General features: G+C 47.3%; 1 protein-coding gene across 1 annotated transcript in view; it reads right to left on the bottom strand.

Annotated features, from left to right (window-relative positions):
• Positions 1-11,696, bottom strand: part of ZBTB46 (zinc finger and BTB domain containing 46) — a 458,767-nt gene extending 447,071 nt beyond the window's left edge. Inside the window, exon 1 of the mRNA XM_033963285.1 lies at positions 11,558-11,696. The gene's annotated coding sequence lies outside the window, so the exon portion shown is untranslated. The remainder of the gene's footprint in view (positions 1-11,557) is intronic.
• Positions 11,697-13,658: the final 1,962 nt, after the last annotated feature.

Genomic DNA, 13,658 nt, shown 5'->3' with positions numbered 1-13,658 from the left:
CCCGGTACCAGTCATTCAAATGTCTCATCTGGCACGCCCGGGACAAGAGACGAAGACTCCGGAGGCCAAATCCTCCGCGATCCCTAGGGCGCGCCAGATGAGCCAAAAACATGCGTGCCCTCTTCCCATTCCACAAGAACTTTTGCAAACATTTCCCCAGTAGTTTATCATGACGTGAGGATAATAATACAGGTATCATTTGAAACACATAGAGCCATTGCGGAACAAGTATCATGTTATACAATGCTATTCTGCCCATTAAAGAAAGCGGATAAACCCTCCAATTCTCCAGTTTTTGGGTTGTGGAGAGAACTAAAGGGTCTATGTTGAGAGCATATAGTTTAGAAGGATCAGGGGAAATAACAACACCCAAATAAGTAAGATGTCCCGATGCCCATGTGAGAGGAAAAGGCCCCCTCCACTGTGTCTGTACCTCCGGGGTCAAGAGCAAGACTGTAGACTTTGATTTATTTAGTACCAAGCCCGAGTACATATTAAACTCATCCAGCAACTCTAAAGCTCTAGTAAGAGAGAGTTCGAGAGATCCCAGAGTTAATAAGAGATCATCTGCATAAGCTAAAACTCTCAGTTGGAAATCTTCCTCTGGTAAGCCCTGGACAATATCATCCCGCATTATAGTACGTAGAAGAGGGTCCAAATAGAGTAAGAAAAGAAGAGGGGAAAGAGGGCTACCCTGCCGCGTCCCGCGCGCTATCAGGAAAACAGGTGTACAGGTACCATTGACCAGAATGCGGGCCATTGGATCAGTATAAAGCAAGTGTAGCATATCCAGGAACCACCCATCAAAACCCATGTATGTGAGCACTTGGAATAGATATCCCCAATTAACCTGATCAAAAGCCTTTGCGGCATCTAATCCCACCAGTATGCCCGGGAGATCAGAATCCCTTGTGCGCTGTAGAGCAGTAAGTAATCTACGAACATTGAGTACCGAGTGGCGTTGTTGAACAAAACCCACTTGTTCCGGTACTATCAAAGTGGGCAACAGGGTGGCCAATCTATTGGCCAGTATTTTGTCTAATATTTTGATGTCCACATTAATTAGTGATATGGGTCTGTAAGATTCAATATCCGTGTCAAGTTTGCCTGGTTTAGGTATTAATGTGATAAATGCCTGATTAGCCCCCAACGGAAAGGACCCACCCTCAAGGGCCGCTGTATAATATGCCTCTAAAGGACCACAGAGGGAAGGAAAAAGAAGTTTATAGAACTCAGGAGAAAATCCATCGGGGCCTGGCGATGTGCCACCCTTAAGCTGTTTAACCGCCCCCTGAAGTTCCTTACCCTGTATAGGACGATTCAAGTAATTACGATCAGGTGAAGTCAATCGGGGTACCCCAGCGTCCATTAAATAGTCCTCCGCATTTGGTCCCCCTGCCCATCCCTGGAAGCATAAAATTCCATGTAATGTTTAAGAAAACCCTCGGATATGGCAGGAATAGTTGTAAGCTCCTCACCCGAACGCAGCAAAATACGGGAAATGTGGCGATTAGGGTGGTGAGGTTTAGTCAGATTAGCCAAAAGCCATCCTGCTCTGTTCCCAAACCTGTAGAATTTAAACTTACAATAGTGAAAATAATGTTGCTTGCATTCATGTAATAAAGTATTCAAGGCATTCTGCGCTGCTACCATGGCCTCCTGAGATTGAGGGGAAGGATGTGCAAGGTGAGCTCGCTTCAGACGTTTATATTCACCCTCTAAATGAAGAAGACCCTGGGAAAGGCGGGCTCTATGGGCACTGACGTAGGAAATGATATCCCCCCGAAGTACAGATTTAGCGGCCTCCCAAAAGAGCATGGGTGTGGTCCGATGCTGTGCATTAAACGCCGCATAGTCATCCCATTTCTGTGTGAGATACTTCTGAAAATTCAGATTTTTAAATAAGTAGGACGGAAATTTCCATGTACTCCCGGGCATGTTGTCTGTGCCACGTAAGATATCTATCCAAATAGGACAATGGTCAGACACAGAAAGAGGTCCCACTTCGGATGCTTGTATCTTGGGCAAATAAGCAGTTGACGTCAGTATGTAATCTATACGGGAAAACGTGTGATGCGCACAGGACTGATGGGTGTAATCCCGTTCCATGGTGTGAAGTACACACCATGGATCAATAAGGTCTAAGGTGTCGCATAAGTATGGAATACCTTTCATGGGGCCATGATGTTGAGAGGAGCCCGGTCCCGTTCGGTCTAAACTGGGGTCCAGGACCTGGTTAAAATCTCCTAACACTATCAGAGGGTTAGTAGGATCACGGACTCCCACTCCCGTAATAGAAGTAAAAAATGAGTGATCATATTGATTGGGGGCATATAGCATTAACAGATTAACAACGGTCCCCGACATAGTGACCTTACACAGTAAAATCCTTCCCAGGGCATCCCGATAAAGCTGTTCCACCCTGCCCAGAAATCCCCTACGCACCAAGAGCACCACCCCTGCCTTCTTATTGGAGGAGGAGGAGCAAAAATCTGTCCCACCCATCCTCTAAGAAGCTTGGCGTGTTCCGCATCAGAAAGTCTTGTCTCCTGTAAACAGGCTAAATCAGCCCTATGATGCTGAAGACGCTGAAGAATCTTACTTCTCTTAACAGGGGAGGTTATACCACATACATTCCAGGATAATAGTCGAAAAGTTTTGGAAGTCATGGAGTATGAAATAAGCAAACAGGCACCCAGTTCCACTCACAGTCTCCCCGGCTCCCAGCCAAGCCAAGGAGAATACAAAACAAAGCTGTCCAGAGGTGCAACCAATGAAAGCTCAATATCTGGGATTATCAGAAACTGCACTGGAATGGAAAACAGAAATAAATGTTGCATGTTCAATGTTCCAAAACCCAAGCCCCACTCCCCCTTACCCCTACCCAAACCATCCCCGAACCTCCCCTCCCATTCTATCCGTACCATCCCCCCACTTACTCTAATACAAGGCTAACCTCAAACCCTCCCGGGCCTAAGAGAGCGAATCACGTCTATGAGGCTATCCGATCCCTGTCATCCTCAGAAAGTTATACATACTGCACCTACAACGTATAAACAACCAGCAGTAACTTGTTAAACCCCCCCAATACCAGCATTGCAATAAAGACAGAATGTAATGCTCAAGTAGCTCCAGCAGTGGACTCAGCATGATTAATGAACTCCCTTGCTGAATCTGCAGAGTCAAACACGTGCCATTTCCCATTTTGATGTATTTTCAGTACTGCAGGATAAAGAAACATAAAACGCCTCTTTTGTTCTACCAGCTTAGCGCATAGGGGGTGAAAGACTTTGCGCCGATCAGTCAGCGCAGCAGAGTAATCCTGACCTATGCACACCGGTAAGGTTTCATAGGTCAGAGGCTCTCGTCGGGCACGAAAGGCTCTCAGCAGTTCCACTTTATGACGATAATTGTGTAATTTTCCAATGACAACTCTGGGTCTTTGTTCCGGACTCACTTTAGGACCCACTCTATGTACCCTCTCAAAGCGGGCTGGGCCCAAAGATGATGGCATGGGGAGCTCACTGGCCAACCAGGACTCCACCACTGATAATAGCACTGTGTCGGATATGGTTTCGGGTAGTCCAATGAAACGCAGGTTCCCACGGCGAGAACGGTTCTCCAAGTCCTCAATCTTATCTTGACAAAAGCGTAGCTGCGTAGTGAGGGAAGCCACTGTGGATTCCATTGCCGTGGCCCCATCTTCCACCGCCGAGACCCTCGTCTCCAATTCAGTTACCCTGGTGGTCTTCCAGCAAGGACTCCAGTTTAGTTAATTGTGTGGAAATAAGCTCCATCCTCGGACCCAGTGCCTGTAAGACAACGTTGTGCAGCTCCGTGAGCATCTCAGGGGTGAACGCCGCCGGTGCCTCAGCACGAGGCGCAGTCGCCATTTTGTCCTCCCCGGGCCACGTCTTTTCGCGGTCTTTTTTCGCCGCTTTGGATGCCATCCGTGCCCCCGGAGAAGTTAAATATTTGTCCATGCATTACCGATCCGTTGCTGGCAAAAGGGGGCAAAACCGCTCGTTTTTAGGCACGATTTTTATGCCAGATGAGGGGCAGGGCTCCGGAGCCGATCAGTCACACAGCCGACCAGCTCACAGCATCACGTGATCCTCTCCTTTGGCACATCTTTTTCTGCCTCAACTTGTTTCCTCAGTTTCGCCTGTTCCTCCAGCCTTTGGTGATTTCCCTTGCCTTTGTTTGCCAATTTCTCTTAAGAACATAAGAACATAAGCAATGCCTCTGCTGGGTCAGACCTGAGGTCCATCTTGCCCAGCAGTCCGCTCACGCGGTGGCCCAACAGGTCCAGGACCTGAGCAGTAATCCTCTATTTATACCCTTCTATTCCCTTTTCCAGCAGGAAAATGTCCAATCCTCTCTTAAATCCCAGTACTGTATTCTGCCCTATAACGTCCTCTGGAAGCGCATTCCAAGTGTCCACCACACGTTGGGTAAAGAAGAACTTCCTGGCATTTGTATTGAATCTGTCCCCTTTCAACTTTTCCGAATGGCCTCTTGTTCTTTTATTTTTTGAAAGTTTGAAGAATCTGTCCCTCTCTACTCTCTCTATGCCCCTCATGATCTTATAAGTCTTGTTCCTTGAACTCCTGTTGTTTGCCTTTGGTTTCTATCCAGCATTTTTCCTGCCCAGTATCTTCTTTGGATACTCTCACCCGAACCATCGACGTCTGGTCGACTGTCGACTTTCCCCTTCCTTTTAGTTTAAAGCCTGTTCTGTTCCTCTCTTAACGTTGCTTGCTAGAAGTCTTGTTCCTGCTGTGCTCAGATGAAGTCCGTCCCTCCTGAAGAGCTTGTTCTTCCCCAAAAAAGTTGTCCAATTTTTCACGAAGTAGAATCCCTCTTCTGCACACCATCTTCGCAGCCATGCATTTATTGCTTGTTGTTCCATCTGCCTCTTCACGTCTGCCCTCGGTACTGGCAGGATCTCTGAGAATGCTATCTTCTGTGACCTCAGCTTCAGTTTCCTTCCCAGGATCTTGAATTGTTCAGTTAGCGCAGTCCTGCTGTAGTTGCTTCTGTTGACATCATTTGTCCCAACGTGGATTATCACTGCCGTCTCTTCCATCTCCGCTCCTTCCAGGATCCTCTCAATTCTGTCGGTGATGTCCTTTGTCCTTGCTCCTGGGAGACAGGTCACTAATCGATCTTCTCTCCCTCCTGCTATGTGACTGTCCACTTCTCTCAGGATTGAGTCTCCTACTATGATTGCAGATCTCCCTTTCTTCAGCTTCCTCACTGGTCGCAAGTCCGTGTCCACGGTGTGGTTCTTTACTTCTCCTTCAGGGCTTCGTTGAGACTTCACCCCCTCTCCTTGCATGATTTTTCCGCAAGCTCCTTCATCCACGGTGCCTGTTGGTTCCTGTCTTTTATTTCGCATGGGCGTAGCTTCCTCGTTCCAGCGCTGCCTCTGATCTTGTTCCTTCACCTTCCTGTAGGCCTCCTCAATGAACCTCTCGAGCTCCCTTACTTGTTCCTCGATGTGGCTCTCTCTTGCGGGATCTTCAGCTGTGCTGGAGGGGGCTTCCAAAAAGTGCAGTTCTTCCAGCTCCTGAATCCTGCACTGCAGTTGACTGACTTCTTTCTTCAGGCTGTCCAGTTCCTGACACCGACCGCATATGTATGCCTGTCTCCCCGAGGGGAGATAGTCGTACATATGACACTCCGTGCAGTACACTGGGAAGCTCCTCTGGGGTCCTGCTGCTTCCATCTCCGTTCCTTTTCAATTTGATTCGCTAGGTGCCTTTTGCTTGTATGTGCTTGTGCTAACTCTCTCTTATGCTTGGCTCGGTTTCACCTACTTGTCTGTTGGCTTCTTTTTGCCTGTGAGTAGTGCTGTCCTCTGGTGGGCCTATCTTTTTTCTGTCCCTGGAGTCTGCCTCTCAGCTTCTCTTTGTCTTGCGTGTGTGTTCCTTGCTTCCCTTGTTGTGAGTAAGTGTTGTCCTCCCTCGGGCTTACCCCTCTCTCGTCCTTGGATCCTAGTGCCTCTCCTTCCTTCTTTACCTTGTGTGAGTGCTTTCCTTGCTCGTGTGCCCTCTTTTTCCTTACCTTCCTGTGCTTTGCTGAGTCCTTGGCTGTATTCAATCAGCCCTTAAGGCTCCTTCACAAAGGCGATCTCGCTAAGGCGAGCACCAAACGGCTGCGCGCCATTGGCCTGCCTCCTTTTATGGAGGAGCCCGGACACTAGCTGCTGACGCGGTGGGGGTGGACGGAGTTACTCTCACTGCTGCCCCGATGTGTCCTCTTCTGCTCCCTCTCTCCGCTGGCTTCGGGCTGCTTTTTTCGCCTCCCTAGCGCCTCTCCTGCTCTCCCCTGCCTCTCCGCTCCGTTCTCCCTGCTCCTTTCCTTCTGCCTTGTTCAGCAGTGCCCGTTGGCCCATCTCCTTTTATGGAGGAGCTCAGACGCTAACTGCTGACGTGGTGGGGGTGGGCGGAGTTACTCTCGCCGATGCCCCAATGTTTCCTCTCCTGCTCCCTCTCTCCGCTGGCTTCGGGCTGCTTTTTTCGCCTCCCTAGCGCCTCCCCTGCCTCTCCGCTCCATTCTCCCTGCTCCTTTCCTTCTGCCTTTTGAAGAGAGAAAACTTTTGGATTTTTCATCTTAAGGCTTATTCTTTGTTTATTCAGTGATATTTCTCTGGCTTATCCTTTTATTCATTTTTTCTTCCTTTTTTTCCCCACTTTTGAGTTTTTTGAATCCCTTTAATTCAGTAAGGGTTTTTTTGACAGGTTTTTTGTTTTCACGTTGCTCATGTGTGACCTCCAGGGTGTCTCTAAAAGTTCTAGTCTCCATTGATTTCTGCTCCCCGGTTGGCATTATTTTGCCTGCGGTTGGAGTTTCTGCATTTTACTGGGAATTTATTGTTCTCCGGCTTGCAAGATTTCGTCTTCATCATATTTCCAGTTGGGACTTAATTCGATGTTTCAGCTCCTGACGAAGTTTGCAAAATGGAGCTCTGTCGAGCCGAGACAGCTACCTGCTGAGATCCAGATAAGTTTTGTGAACTGTTTGTGATTTTACTAAATAATTTTCCTACAATTTGAGCACTTTTGAAATTATATTATTGTGGGATGGGGCTTTTTGAAATGTCCGCATTGTTCCTTCACTCCTCTCTCAGGGCTTTCTTCTGAGCACTTATTTATTGGCTTAAAGGCATTATTTATCATTATAGAGACCAAGGGCTACTTTTATCAAAGTGCGCTACGGGGTTAGCGCGTCGGACATTTCATCACGCGCTAACCCCCGCGGCACACCAAAAAACTAATGCCTCATCAATGTAGGCATTAGCGACTAACGCAGCAGGCGGTTGAACGCGCAGTACTCCGCGCGTTAACCACCTACCACAGCTTGATAAAAGGAGCCCCAAATGATGTATGAGGCAGAACTTTTTGAGGGGTTGTGAAGGGTTCTGCCAATTGTTTTTTCTTTGTTACATTTATATTTTTGGCAGTTTTCAGAGGGTTTTTAGTAGCCTAATTTGGTCTAAATAACTCCATGATCAGACTATATACCCTTCAGTTATTATCTCTATCACCAGAGGAGGCCAAGGAAAAAAATTACTGTTATTTCTAAGTTATGTTATGACTTCAGTATCTGTGTTCCAGACATTAAACCACAGGTAACAGAAAAATAAATATGTACTCTGCATGCTGTTTATACTATGCTGTCACAAATCTCGAGCATTTCTGTCATTCAGTTACATCTTTATATATATATATATATATATATATATAAAGATGTAACTGAATGACAGAAATGCTCGAGATTTGTGACAGCACAGTATGTATATATATATATATATATACTAGTCTTATAGCCCGTTACATTAACGGGTGCTAGAATATATGTGTGTGTGTCTCTATTTCTTTCTCTCTCTCCTTAGCTGCTTTCTTTCTTTCTGCTGTCCATCACCACCCCTTGCCTGCTCCCCCTGTCCATTCTCCCTTCCTTTTACCTCCCCTGTGTCCACCACCACCCTTTCACAGGTCTCCTTATGCAGCAGCACCCCTTCTCCCTTTGTTTTACCTCCCCCTGTCCAGCAGCACCTTCCTTCTCCCCCTGTCTAACATTAGGCCACCGTTCCTTTTTCTTCACCCCCCCCGTCCATCAGCACCTCTTTCCTTCTCCCCCTGTCCAGCAGTAAGCGTCCCTTCCTTTATCTCCCCCCCTCCTCCTTCTTATCCCTATGATACACTTACCTTGCTCTGCCCCTGATCAGAGGCTCCCAACAGCCGCCCAGTTGCACCCATTGGAAAAGTTCCCTCTGCGGCATCCCGCACCCCTCCTGACGCGACTCCCGCTGTCCCGCACCTGCCCCTGTGTCTTTCTTCTTGTCTTTGTGTCCCTTCCTCCCTCTGTCTGTCTGTCCAAAGCAGCATTTCCTCCCCCCACACCATTTCCCTGTGCACCTGCCCCTGTGTCTTTCTGTCTCCCTTCCTCCCTCTGTCTGTCTGTGCAAAGCTGCATTCCCTCCCCCTTCCATTTCCCTCCCCCCACACCAGTTACATGTGCCTGCATTAGCGTTTCCTCTACCCTCTTTCCCTTCCCACAGTCGCGACTACAAACGCTGTCCCGAGTCCTTTGCCTTTGCCCCCTTCCCTTCCCGCGGGCCCGACTACACATGGCGATTCAAGCAGCGTGTGCTGCAGTCTTCACACGCTGCTTCGGGTCCTTCTACTGGCCTGATTTACTCTGGCATGTCCGGAGCAAATCAGGGCAGTAGAAAGGCCCGAAGCAGCGTGTGAAGACTGCTGGACACGCTGCTTAAATCGGCAGTTGGGCCCGCGGTAAGGGAAGAGGGGGGGCGGCAAATGACAGCGGAAAGTTGCTGGGCTCCTAGGTGGGGTCAATGAGTGGCCGCGATCCCTCTACTCCCAGACCCCCCTCCCCCCCCGGAGGAACGAAGATCGAGTTGCCGCCATTTTGAAGATCGTTCTGCCCTGCTCCTTGCCTTAGTATATTTTTAAGTTGAAAGACACGGTCGCGGCGGCTCCTCTCAAGATCCCCGACTGCATTGGACTTCTGACACAGGTGGGGATCCTGAGAGGAGCCGCTGCCTCATCTTTCAACTTAAAAATATAGTATGGCAAGGAGCAGGGCAGACCGAAGAACAGCACGGCTGACAGCCGCCGCGTCCGACATCAGCCTCGGGGGAGGAGAGAGGACTTCAGGCAAGGAGCAGGGCAGATCAAAAAACAGCAAGGGTCGACAGCCGCCGTGTCCGACATCCGTCTCGGGGGAGGAGAGAGAGTGTTTCGGGCACATGCTGCACTCCTATCTGAGATGCTGTACATCTTACGGAAAACGGACGCACGCTATGGGACTGCGCATGCGCGGCCTAGAGTTTTATTATATTAGATATATATATATATACATACATACATATACATACACACACACTCCCTGGAAAAGCGGAGAATCAGAGGAGACATGATAGAGCCATATAAGATCATGAAGGGCATTGAGAATGTGGAGAGGGACAGATTCTTCAGCCTACGGGGAACTACAATAACAAGGGGGCACACGGAGAAACTAAAAGAGGACAGGTTTAGAACCAATGCCAGGAAGTACTTCTTCACTCAGAGGGTGGTGGATACCTGGAATGCACTTCCGGAGGGTGTAATAGGACAGAGTACTTTACAGGGTTTCAAAGAGAAATTGGATATATTCTTGAAAGAAGAAGTTATTGAGGGATATAGATAGGGAAGATATAGGATGAAGAAGGGTACAGTTAGAAGGATATAGATAAGGTAGAGAAAAAAAAAAGGGATTGTAGGGATAGAGGGGTACATACAGAAGACTACTACGCAGGTCCTAGACCTGATGGGCTGCCGTGCGAGCGGACTGCTGGGCACGATGGACCTCTGGTCTGACCCAGCAGAGGCACTTCTTATGTTCTAATGTTAGTGTCTTTTCAGGTTCCCTTGTAAGGGATATCTAATACATATAGGATTATGGGGGGCCCCTCCTTATATCCTGCTTAATACAATTAGCACCTTCGACCCTGTGTAAAGCAGGACACCTGATGTTTTTGCTGTTTCCTTCAGCATACTATATTTTCTCTATACATATCTTAGAACCCAGCTTTGTGCTTGAGAGGCATCTTGGTAAGAAAATGTACAACTAAATGAAAATAAGTTTCCATAAAGAAAGCTTTCCTCTGCCAACAAATTAAGCACAGAATTATATTTTCAGAGGAGCCATGCTTGGAAAGTATATTTTATGCCTGTTGTGTTTCATTTTGCTAATAAGTAGTTGGAGAGAAAAGGGAATTGACTTCTCTGTTCAAAGACTCACAGTCTCTCTCTCTTCTCCTCTTGGGACCCTGCTCAGGTGTTGCATTAGGAGGGGGTGTAATATAATCTCTTAGATCTGTGACTCAGCATAGCAATTTGTGTCTCAGGGTGAACCCAGTTATCCTTTGACCCTAGAGAGAAACTGCTGAAAGCTTGTACTTCTGCTAGACCTTATGTGAAATTCCATTTAGGCTTTGTCTAATCTGCTCCCTATTTTTAGCTGAGTTTCCTATATAGAATGAGAATATAACCTAACATGAGTTTAGGAATGCTGGTTATTTTCTATTAAACATTTGGTGCTCTTTTCTATATTAATTATTTTTCTTTTATAAACCACTTTGATCTGCCTGTTGGCAAAAGTGGTATATGATGACTAAATAAACAAACATTACAGTGTGTGGGGGTGAGTCAAGGGAAGTGCTGACTGCAGTGTATAGATTTAGGAGATCTCATGGGGCGATTCACAGGGCGTGCAGTCTGTGCTGCAGAAGTATCTTATAGCAGGAACAGGTTGTAAATAAAGACTAATGGGCAGAGGCAGTGGGACCATCCAGAGTGGCCAAACATGATATGATTTTATAATTCTGCTTGGAGTTAAAGTATAAAGTTATTGCCTGACCCAAGAATTTCTAACTTGGATTCTGAAAGACTGAGCCATTTGCCTTCAGACAGTGTTAAATACACCTATTCAGGGATGACAAAGAAGTGGCCAAGTGCAGCTCACTATCTTCTCAGTGTGTGCCAGTAAAAGGCAATACCCCCCAGTCTGCATACCATTTGTGGCCGAGCTCAGCAAGTGGCCTTACCCAGTGCACACAAAATCTCAGGTTCTGTTGGTAGCTTGGTATTGGAATAATAATAAAAATAAACCAGGTCCAATGACAGTGGTGCACTTTCCTGGTATAATTTATTGATCAAAATCAAACTTTCAAACAGTCTTCTTCAGGTTTGTATCACCTGGTATATCATTGCAGCAGTCAAAACACAAACAATTGTAATTTCCAAGCCCATTATCTCAAAAGAGGAAAAAACTTGTCCCAACTGTAAAGTTTTCTTCAAATAAAAAAATGTCAGCCTTCTCTTAATCTAGTACACAGTCCAAATTTTATCCCAGGTCTCTTTAACAGGAAAAGATTAGCTTATTTCCATTCCTTCTATACTGGGCAACTCTGTTTCTCCTATCTCCATATTATAAGCAAAGTTCTCATCAGCCATCTCAGTGGCTTGCCCAAACACAGACTCACCATTCTCTGTGGCTTCTATTTCACCAACTTCTGCCTTGCTAGTAGACTGTGGTTTCCTGATTCTCTGGATTTGCAATCTGTGGCTTGCAACCTGCTGGCTGGGTCGGGAGCAGGTGTGTACTATGAGGCTGGCTCCCCTGCTTTGAGAAAACTACTCCCTTTTCTTTCACTGCAGTAAGCTGATTAGTCCTCCCTGCAGGTGTGTTAAGGTAGCCTGTCCTCAGAGCCCTTCTCACCTGGCCTAAACCAATTTGAGCTGGATTGGGAGTGGCTTGTATTCCAGCCCTGCTCTTTCCTTTCCCTGGTCCTATGCCTGCTGGGAGACGTAGTCTTTCCATCTGTTTTCCTATAACTGGCTTAGGTAAAGCTAAACTAGATCTGCCTGCTTTAGGCAGGGCTTTAGGAGGTTTCATTGCTGGAAGGCTTGGCTTGTAAGTATTCCTAGGGTCTGTTTTGGGATTCTCCTTAGAAGGCTTAGGAATACTTTCAAGGGTTTTAACCTCATTTCCCTTTTCTGGCAAGGCTTCCTCACTAGGAACACGAGCCCTGTGACACATTGTAAGCCACTCAAAGAGACATGAAAATTCAATCAGATGACATAAACAGTTTACTGCATGTGATTGGATGCGATGCCAGGCTCAGGGATTGGACAATTAACCATGGGTTCTGATGCCTCATGGGAACCACCCACTTCTATAAAGCCCGACCCATGCAACGCCTTTTTCCTTTTTCCTCAGTTCACAGCACTGGACTCTCTTTTCTCCTGGGGATCATCGTGCTGCAACATCTCTCCTAGTACCATGTGCTCAGCTCTTCAATTAGGCCATGCGGACTCTTCTCCATTTTAAGGACTTTTCTACCAGAAATTGTGAGTAACTTTTATGTTTAAATGATTTTTATTATTCCAGCAGTAAGAAGCAAATACAAACAGTAGTACCATTCAGGAAATAACATTTTCAACAATATAATCAGTTCCCCTCCCATCCCCCCATCCCCTCCCCTCCCCTCCCCAAGAATTACCAAAGGTAGGAAAAATGATTTTATTTTCAATTTAGTGATCAAAATGTGTCTGCTTTGAGAATTTATATATGCTGTCTATATTTTGCATTATGGTCCCCTTTTACTAAACCGCAATAGCGGTTTTTAGCGCAGGGAGCTGCGCTGAATGCCCCACGCTGCTCTCAACGCTCATAGGCTCCCTGCGCTAAAAAATGCTATTGCGGTTTAGTAAAAGGGGGCCATAGTACAAAATATAGACAGCATATATAAATTCTCAAAGCAGACACATTTTGATCACTAAATTGAAAATAAAATCATTTTTCCTACCTTTGGTAATTTCATCAGTCTCTGGTTGCACTTTATTCTTCTGACTGTGCATCCAATATTTCTTCCCTTCTTTCAGCCTCCTGTATGCTTCCTCTCCTCCAGACCTCATTCCCTCCCCAAACTTTTTCTTTGTTTCACCCTGCCCCTTCTTTCTTTTTCTCTCTCTCCATACCCCCTTTCTTTCTGTTTGTCGGTTTTTCTCTCTCTCTCACCCTGCCCCCTTCTTTCTTTCTCTCTCCACACCCTTTTTCGTTCTGTATGTCTGTCTTTCTCTCTCTCTCCGTGCCCCATTTTTCTTTGTTTCACCCTGCCCCCTTTCTTTCTTTCTGGCTTCCTGTCCCCCCCTTTCTTTCTTTTTCCCTGCCCTCCCCTATGCCACCGCCATTGGGAAAATGCTGCCACCGCCACTGGGGAATAGGCTGCCACTGCCGCCATCGGGAACAGGCCGGCACCGAGTTCGCCCTGCTTCTCTTCCCCGTGGGGCCGACCAACTCTCGCCACCCGACGTCAATTCTAACGTCGGAGAGGACGTTCTAGGCCAGCCAGGCAGCGATTGGCTGCACCAGAACATCCTCTCCGACGTCAGAATTGACTCGAGTGGCGAGAGTTGGTCGGCCCCGCAGGGAGAACTTGGCGCCGGCCTGTTCCCAATGACGGCGGTGGCACTCAAGTGGCTAAAGAGCCGCAGTTTGCCGGCCTAGGGAGAACACTGGAGGGTGGCCAGCTGTGCACCCCCTTGGGACATAAACCTGGGGCGGGGCGGACTGCCCCCCCC

This window comes from Geotrypetes seraphini, chromosome 11 (assembly GCF_902459505.1).
Source record: "Geotrypetes seraphini chromosome 11, aGeoSer1.1, whole genome shotgun sequence".
In the NCBI taxonomy this organism is placed as follows: Eukaryota; Metazoa; Chordata; class Amphibia; order Gymnophiona; family Dermophiidae; genus Geotrypetes; species Geotrypetes seraphini.
Note: the sequence above shows the minus strand (reverse complement) of the source record. Positions and strands in the feature narration are given on the sequence as shown.